Below are 9,341 nucleotides of genomic sequence, written 5' to 3'. Positions count from 1 at the left end.
CAGGCTTGTTTCCAATGCTTGTTTTTTAACATAATTATGGTTTGGGTTTGTTTTTCCTTTCTTAGAAGAAGAAAATTTATACCGAGAAAAGCAACATTAGAGACTGGGGGGTAAGAGGGGAAGCATTTTGGGAGAGCACTTTGAGAGGCAGCTGGTTGACTATGGCCTTGGGGGAGCTACTGGAAAGAAAGATTTGGAAGATTGAGAAGAATTCTGAGCATCTTGAAAACATAAGCTAACTTGATAAATGAAATAGCTTCAGAGTCCTACCCCATATAGAGTTTGGGGAAAATTGAAAAAATTGGGTGGGGAGGGACACGTGCCCTGCAAGTTGTTACCTGTGTTTGCAGCCCATCATGCCAAAATAAAAACTGAATTAGCGGGAGGCCCTGGGAAAATAAGAGACTAACATGTCACAACTACTTTGATGATATAGACACACAAGTCTGCATTTTCCACATCTTCACTTTTAAGCCTTTAAGTAACACACCGACTCGGTCATGCGAAGACTCGCCACAGTATCATGATGCCCTGATCTTACTCATTACCTTGAGTTTGCCAGTGAGGTGTCTATTCTGGACTTGTCACAGGCCACACAAACATTTAAGAAGGACAGACACTCATCTGTTTTCAAGACTGTGTGTTTTTCAGACTAGACTGTACTTTTACCTGATTGTTTTTCCTCTTCTTCCAGTGATCTTTGTACATGACTGGAATCCAACAAATGGACATTGTATACTGCCCTTTCCAAAATACAGTTTAGGTTGCTTGATTTCGTTGTTTTATTTGGTTTGGTTGGTTTTTTAATTCTTGTTTCCTCTGATTATTTTTTTTTCCTCCTCTGCATCTTAGCACAGGCTGAAGCTAAGCAGGCAGGCATGGGACATGGTATTATCTGCATAATGCATTTCAACTTCTCAGCAGAAAATATTTCAAGGAGTAGTTTCAAATTTACACAAAATGGCTGGACAAACACATCCCACCTTCCAGTCTCACCTGAACCAGCATCAGTTGGCATCTCTGGAAGCAAGCTGCTTGCTGTTTGTCCTTCGAAGTCTGCTGAGTATGTTAAGCAGGATGGCAGTGTCTTAATGATGAAGTGAAACAACTGCAACTGATCTTTTTTCCCTTCCAGTGCTTCTCTGGGGTGGGAAGGAGGTGAAAAAGCCTACTCCTTTCCAATTCTTTAATGGTTTCTTCTTTCCAATTCTTTAAAGGTCTGTGGGCTTTAAAAGCAACATGAAACAGCGCAGGAGGAGGTTTGGTTAGTGATGTGTTTAGGTGTGCTTGATTTAAAGAAAAAGATTAACCCAACAATGTATGGGAGGAGTTGGTTAACTCAATAGAAGATCCTAGGTGTTAAGGGAAGGGAAATAGAAATATCTGGGTGTATGTACTATGATGTGTATGGTGTAATGTCATGGTAGTTCCTGAAATGTGCTGCAGTGAAGTGATTTTGAAATGAGACTTAAACATTAACTAGTAAAGGAACTGTGGCAAAAATCAATTTTCCCTCACCCAGCTTCCAATAATGTTACCATAGCTGGTGTCGACGTGGGAGTGGAGAGGTGTGCTCTTGTCTCTTTGCCATGGTGCTGGGCTGAAACACACTGCCCAGGGACAGAATTCAGAAATACAATGTTCTGGGAAGACCATAACTGCTGAAAATGAGGTGAGGCACCCCATGTTACAAGCACCTCTTGAGTCAATTGCTCTTTTCGCTACTGTCCATGCAAGGAGAGAAGACAACCCCAGGGAGTAGCATAGTGCTGAGGGCAGGCTTGGATGAGCGAGGGGCTCTGGTTATCTGCTAATTTGAGGAAGCTGTACAGCATCCTCAATTGCATGTTAAAACAGGAATTGGCAAATTTTCAACATTTTTGTTCAACTTTTGAGCTGTTTTTTTTTCTGTAACTCTGCTTGCTTTTGATTTTATTTTATTCTTTCTTCTATGAAGAGTTTGAGTGTTTGGATTGGATGCTTTTTTTTCCCCTTTTTTAAGTTCCTGCTCTTATACGATGTATTAAATCTTCCTTGGCAAGCTTCTCTTCAGCCATACTGTATTGGTGGTTTTGTAGGTGAGCGGAGAGCAGAATGCAGAAAAAGAAATGAGCAAAATATGTTGTTTGTAAAACGGCCTTGTACATTTCAGATTTCATCATCTGGCCATGGGAAGTCTGTTTGAATTAATTTGTTGACATAATTCTTCAAGAATGCTTAGAAATACATTCCTGAGAGAGATGTGAAGGGAGCTGTAGACTTTCATTTTTCAAAATTTATCTATCTATTCAGGCCAACTGTTTGTTAGATCACAATGTGCTCAGCACCAGAAGGTCCAGAATGCTGTAGTGCCCCACAGGCTCTCAGCACCCCCCTCTGGCTTGGGGTCTCTAGCAGTATGGTGAGGAGAAGGAAGGAGAAGGGTCCAACTGCCATGCTGTATGCTTCACCTAAGAGAACATGTGCTCGGAACACATTGAAGGAGATGCCCAAGGGTCACAAGTGCTCTTGGATGTCAAATAAATGTAGATGCAAGAAACTGAAAACAAGATGAAAGGCTGGCAGAAAGACAAGCTCTAAAGCGAGAGCCCCAGGACGTTTCCTTGCAGACTGTTTGAAATCTTAGATAATTTAAATTAGGTTTGTGGAGAAAGACAAGGTGAAAGGGCCTTGGCTGGATCCTAACATATGTTCCATATTGCAAGGCTGCCTGCAAGAGGAAATGGATGCAGTGGTAATGCTGCTCGGTAAGTTACCACTCTGCATGAGAAGTAATGAGTTTTATTTAGCTTTGGAAAAACAGACATAATAGGCAAGAAACCATATGGTGAAGCTTCTGGATTGAGTATTTTAATAGGCAAGGGCTAAAATATGCACTAGAAAAGTTAGAATAAATGGATTCTCCAAGAAAAAATGGGGGTTTGCAGTCTTTTTGTAGGTTGTTGTGGAGAAGAGCCCCTGTGCTCTTTCCTCCTCCACAGCTGGGAAGACAGGCTTATTGACCGTTTCGATAAGGAAACTTACCCCGAATGAGTCTCCAAAGGCTTAGCTTCTCACAGGTGGAAGTGGGCTGCACACTGTTAGTGATGTCTCTGTTTTCCGTAGCCACCGAAAGCTTTCTGTAACCTACAGCCCTTTCTGTAACCACAAAGATGGTTAAGGCTCTGTAGAACTCAAAAAAGATGTTGGCCAGCAGCTGCTGAAAGTACTCTCTTGTGTGAGGTAAAGGATAGGGCATGTGCCACCACTGAGGACATTAAAGTGGTTTTGGTGACCACCCTGTTTATGTCAATGGTACCAGGCATGGCGGAAAAGGCAACGCTCTGCTCTTGGGAAGGGAGAAATAGGACTGGAAAAGGAAAAGAGTGGAGTGCTTATCTTTGCTTGATACGAAGAAAATGTACATTGTTTACACTGCTCTCAAATTTCTTTGTGGCTGAACGTACCAGATTCTGAATTAATTTAAAAACCAATCTCTATTTAAATGTACTGAGACCCTTTTCTGAACCCAAATAACTTTATGGCTATAAGTAAAAAGTGCCATACGACACAAACAACATAATAGAGCACCAGTTGTATCTGTGTCTGTGACAAAATGCGGACAGGTCCTGGCTTCCAACCCCACCACCCCTAGGGATGAGGAGTAGTGAGGGCAGGCTGAGACCTCCTTGGGTGCCCTCTTCTCCCATGGGCTGAAACTGTGGTGTGTGCCAGCCCAAGAGTCTGGCTGCCTCTTCCAATAAAATGACCCTTTAGCCTTTCTTTATTTCAGATCTTAGTTTTTCCACAGCTTGCTGAGGCTTTTTCAAATCCCTTCATCTAAGTTCAACTCTCCTCTGCATTTCCAAAAATACACTCCAAGAAAGAGGTCCACCAATTACTGAAATTGTGGCTTATCCTTAAGAAAGAGCAAGGGACACCTGGAACAAGGCCATAGATGCAGATCACTTAAAGCAGCAAATGCATCTAAGCTTTCATATGGTAAAATAATAATGGTAATCAAAATGCCCGGCAGCAGGGTAATATCAATGCCTTGAAAAAGGTAGCAAATTAGAATCAATTTAAGTGATACGTTGGCAAGTGTTAACTGCATTTTATATGGAGCCTTTATTCCTCGATGAACACCCAATTTTGCTTCAGAAACAGTTTGCTTTTAGACTTTATACAGAGGGGAAGTAATTGCAATTAAGTCTGTTCTCCAACTTTCTGAAGCTGTTTCCAAAATCAGGCAAATAAAATTTTGTGCTAGACAGACTGCATTTTTATGTGTACCTTTTTTAGAAAGGCTCCTATTAGTGATTTAAAAAAAAAAGAGACAAATGCTTGTTTTTGTATGTATTTTAAAATGACAGCTGGTATTTCAGTTCCAATAAAAATGGGCAAACATATTCAGTGCCACCATTTCATCACTAATTTGAAAGTCAGACAACAAGTCTGTCACTTAAGATAAATATTACAGATGACAAAAAATTCAAGGTAACCATTATTAAAATAAATGTTTTGTTGATTTCTTTTCCTGGCTGCTTAGACTAAACTCTGGGTTCTAATGTTCGCATAAAAAGGGGTTATTAGTGCTCTTTCTTCTGGTAATGTAGACATTAGAGAGGTAAGGAGTGCAAGATGCCAGTTTTCATTCTAGTTCTGTTAAAGCTCTTTGCTGTCAGGGTAAGTCAAACTGTTTTGCTTCCCTTCTGTAGAAAATTGTCAGTTGATAGGTGAAACCACAAATAATTAGTGAAAGTAGATGTGTAGATTCCATTGGGGGAATCAATCTTTCACAAATATATTTAAATGAATTCAGTGTCCTTTTCTTTGAACAGTGGCAGGGTGCAAAAAAATTATTTTGGATTCCTTTAACAGCATCTAGAAACCTACATTGCCTCTTTAAAAATAAATTACAGCACACCCCACTCCAGAAATCACAAAGGGAGAGAGTGATATTTAAAATTAATTCAAAAAATTTCTCCAACATGTCTCCAGCTGTCAAAAATGCATTGAAGATATGCCAAACATATTTCAAAAAGCTTTTTGTAATTTGAAGATATCTCAAGTAATTTTTCCCCCTAAAGTAAATCTTTAATGGACCTGTATGTATCCCTAAAACTGTGGGATGTCTTTTTTTTATTTTTTAGGTCCCTCCATTCCTTTCTCTTTCCTCCCAAAAAGCAACCACCCACAGAAACCAGATATTTAATGAAATCTGCAGAGGTGGTTGGGTTTGACTTTTTTCCCTTTTTTCCTTTTTTTTTTTTTTTTTCTTGAGAGAGAGAGAGTAGAAAACTAATTAATTCTGTAGTGACTGCACTCAGGTTGAGATTTGGACATCTGGAGATCTGGACACAATCCATGGCTCTGCCATAGATTTTCCACGTAGCCCTGAATAAGTCGTCATTTCTCTGCTTTGGGTCTACTCCTGCAAAAAGATACCTCGAACTAAGGATGGAAGATAGAGACCAAAAATGCTTAATATTTGCCTAGCTATTGGAATGCTGAGGATCAGTCAAGTGCTTGGATAGATGTTAGAGTGTGACGCTATCTACAGAGATATTAATATTCCCATGGGAATACTGAGTTCATGTTTTGTGCCGTTAAATAAAAAGTGGTAACACTAATTGGGGGTTAACCTGTATGGCCCATTTTGTGTAAAGAACCATTTTGACAGGTTCCTCTTTGTTTTGGAAAGGCAAAACTCCTACCATATTAAACATCTGCATACTGCTTTATCTTCAAAATACTTTATAAACACTTAAGAATCAATCATCTTAATGTATTTATGAAGACAGGTAGCATTAACTAATACCTGTCAATAGATGGGGGAATTTTTAGCTTGCAATTTTGAGTCCATACTGGTGCAGAGCTTAGAAATCTCAAATGATGTCCTTCTCTCTGTGGTTGAACAAAACTTCAGCAGAGGTACCTGCCTATGCAGCACTGGAACTTTTCAGGGTTTTCAGTGTCCAATTCATACACAGTGCTAAAATTGTATATGTATTTATTAAGACCATGATGCTAATCACACTTACCTACAGTTGGAGAGAGTTCCGGAGATATATTTCCTCCAGTTTACTGATGTATGGAAAGCAATTACTCTTTGTTGAAGAAACTTTGGAAAAATTCATGTCAATATTCTTTGCAAGACAGTAACTTAAAATGCCATTATCAGCAAGGTGTTTCTATGGGAAGCCACAACCAACTGAAAGCCATAACTCTTCCTTATTAAGAATCTATTCCAACCCCTATTAAAATCAATGGAAAGACCTTTCTGACTCCAGTAGGTACAGAATTGCTCAATAAAATGTAGAAAATACCCACAGGTTATTATTGTTCAGTCCATAAAAACAGTCAGCCAAAAACTTACTATTTTTCAAAATGTAATGTGTGTACATGTGCTTCAGTTCTTTTAAAAGCACTGGGGGATCCTGGTTCTTCAATAGACTGCTCACTGGAGTCAAACATTGGCAAACAACCCTGTGGGCTCAGGAGCTTTTACTAACAGTCTTTTGTTCACACCTGCTAAGCCATTCAAATTTCATATGAAGAGCACGTCTAAGATCTCTCTGCTGAGCTGTAAGGAAATGTCAAAGAACCCAAAACATAGTTCCTGAAAACATAAAGGAAAGTTCACAATACAATCACAGGGCATTAAAACGTTCCAAGATTTTAAAGCCAGGAGCCATCACAATTCATTGGGGTGACCACCTGCTTTGTGAAGGTGTTAGGATTTTCAACCCATTTTTGTACCAAGTCTAAAATTTTGGTGCAAAGCAAGATAATATCTTTAGAAGGGCAGATTTTATCTTTATCTATGGGCTTCAGCTGATGGTGAAATAGTACAAATTTCTGTGGGTAATCATCCTTGCTTTTTAACACAGCTTATTAAATTTCAGAAGGAACGTTCTATGCCTTTGTCTGCAGGATTAAAAAGTCCTCTACCCAAACCGACTTATCCTAGTGGGAGTATGAGCAGTGACTGCCTGAGGAAGTAGGAATGTTAAAAAAAAAACCCAAAACCAAACACGTCTTTTTGGGATCACTGAAATATGCGGTGCAATGAGTGCTTGTATATTTTAAGGTGAAATTAGGAGCAGTTGTTGCAGGTGCTGAAGGGTAAGTTACATAAATATTAGGCTAACAAAGCTAGGCTACTTTGGAAAGAATTATAGTGTTTAAGAGGTGAGCATTTTGGCTTTACTGGGCAATTCATTCCATCCACCTATACAAACAGAAGCAGTAGAAAAAGCCTCTACACAAAGATCCACCCATCATGTTGTAACTTATATCACAAAAAATCTTGTTGTTGTTGTTTCAATTAGGTCTTTAGCCAATTCAGTGCCTCTCTCTCTGGGACAAATCCAGGGGTACCACTGAGGGGTTGAACTTTTTGCTTATGATGGGGACAGCTTGTTCAAGCTGCTGAGACCATTAGTTTACACCACAGGGGCCATTAAGAAGGCAAAGTTGTAGGCTGAGTGTCAGGTGTTTCTTGGGTTGGTTGTACAAAACAACCTGAGCAATCCTACCAGAACCCGTGCTGACTGGGAGAGGAAGATCCCAGCTCCTGAAGCTTCTATGGCTTCTTCTCATGCTGGGTTCACCTCTGGAGCAGTTTCAGTATAACACTGTTCACCTGATTTGATCAAGCCAGTAGAGTCCTGTAAATGAGGGACTTATCAGAATTGTTATCTTATATTTATTGGAGGCCTAAATGTCCCAGGTTTCCACTTGCTCCTTTGGGAGATTATTTTACATCCCAATGCACCTGTGTCAGGGAGGATTCCCTGTGGTTTAGTCTGACTTTATTTTTAATGACAGGTGGAGTTTTCACCTTACACTGGAAAAAATACGTAAGTGTATTGAACTTCCTGCAGTACCTCGAGTTTGATTCAAAAGACAGCATAACCATTCAATACAAACCTCACTCACACCTGCCCCCCAGGGCTTGGCAGTTCCCCATTTCCCTAAAGCACCCTCCTCTTTGGAATTATAGTTCTGCCAACTCAAGTATCAAATGCGTTTCCCTCATATTTGTAAGCTTAATTAATGGGGCATATCTTCCCCTAGATGTAATGCCTGGTTTCATATTTACAGGTTCATTTTAAAGATTCCCTTCAACCAGCTCAACTAATGGCTGCATTTATCTGGAGAGCGGACGGAGCTGAGAAAAAAATATCACAAATCTTCACAGGCTCAGAACTGATTTTATTTGGAAACTTGAAACACTTTATTGGCTTCCTGAAAACCAGTGAGTAAAACAAATGAGTATTCATCAGCATGCTAGAAAAATATTCTTGGAACTAGTTTTCAGAATTCTATATTTTTCCCATTTGTTCATTCTTCTGAATTAGCTAACCACTACTTTTCAGGCACATTCCCCTACAGCTTGTTCCTGCCCACCTCCCTGGGGGAATGAGCAGCGGGTTTCCCACCTGGTGAGATGTGGGTCCCTGTTTGTGCACACCTTCGAGAGCAGCCGGAGCTGCTGACACCATGGCTGCATGAGGACTTGTGACCGCTTTGGATTTTGCAGGTTTCCCTGCCTGACTTGACCTTCACCCCGCTGTTGGCAGTAGGAGATGGACTGGCCAAACGGAATGCTACCTGCAGGCTCCTGCAAGACACAGGTAACATGGAGGTCCTGATAAACGCTTTGTGAAGAACTCAATAACTTAGAAATGGAGGTGTGGTTACCACACATTTGTGACCTCTATTCCTTCAGTATGGGAAGAATGGACTCAATTTTTTGCCTCCTCTCAGTACAGTATACATGCGTTTTTCAGCAGTTTGTCTTAATCTTCAATATTGAAACTTGGAGGAAGCACAAGAATTTTTTCAAGTCAAAATGCTCCTGAGGATTTAATCTCCAAGAGCATAACCCCCCAAAATGGTCCCTTATTACCAACAGTCCATGATCATGACATGACAATCTTCTGCTCTGGGAACAAGGATAGTCTGGAGATGGCAAATTATTTTTCTGTGCACTTGGCATTGCACAGCAAACTGGGAAAAGCACCTGCAGAGCATTTGGCAGAATAGATCAGTGGTTCTCATTTACCAGTCTAGATGCTAGCAAAGATGAGGACTCCTCTGATAGCATGTGAGCAGTGGATAGCATTTCTGATTTGGATTGCAGTTTCAGAAGAGTGTGTGTATAGTTCCTTCATTGCACCTAGGACGGTTGATTTTCTGAGGTTGTGTGACACAAAACTGGTCTCTGCAGACACAGAGGAACACTGAGAAACAACAGTGGGTGGGGGAACCCCAGAGGTACCTTGCCAGGGTATTTCCAGGCACATTACAGGAGAGCCATTAACAGCTCTTCTCCCCACTGAGGAAGCACCTTA

The sequence above is a fragment of the Charadrius vociferus genome, unplaced genomic scaffold, assembly GCF_000708025.1.
Source record: "Charadrius vociferus isolate BGI_N301 unplaced genomic scaffold, ASM70802v2 scaffold82, whole genome shotgun sequence".
NCBI classification, from domain to species: Eukaryota; Metazoa; Chordata; class Aves; order Charadriiformes; family Charadriidae; genus Charadrius; species Charadrius vociferus.
The sequence above is the reverse complement of the archived record's forward strand: the minus strand, read 5'-3'. Positions refer to the sequence as shown.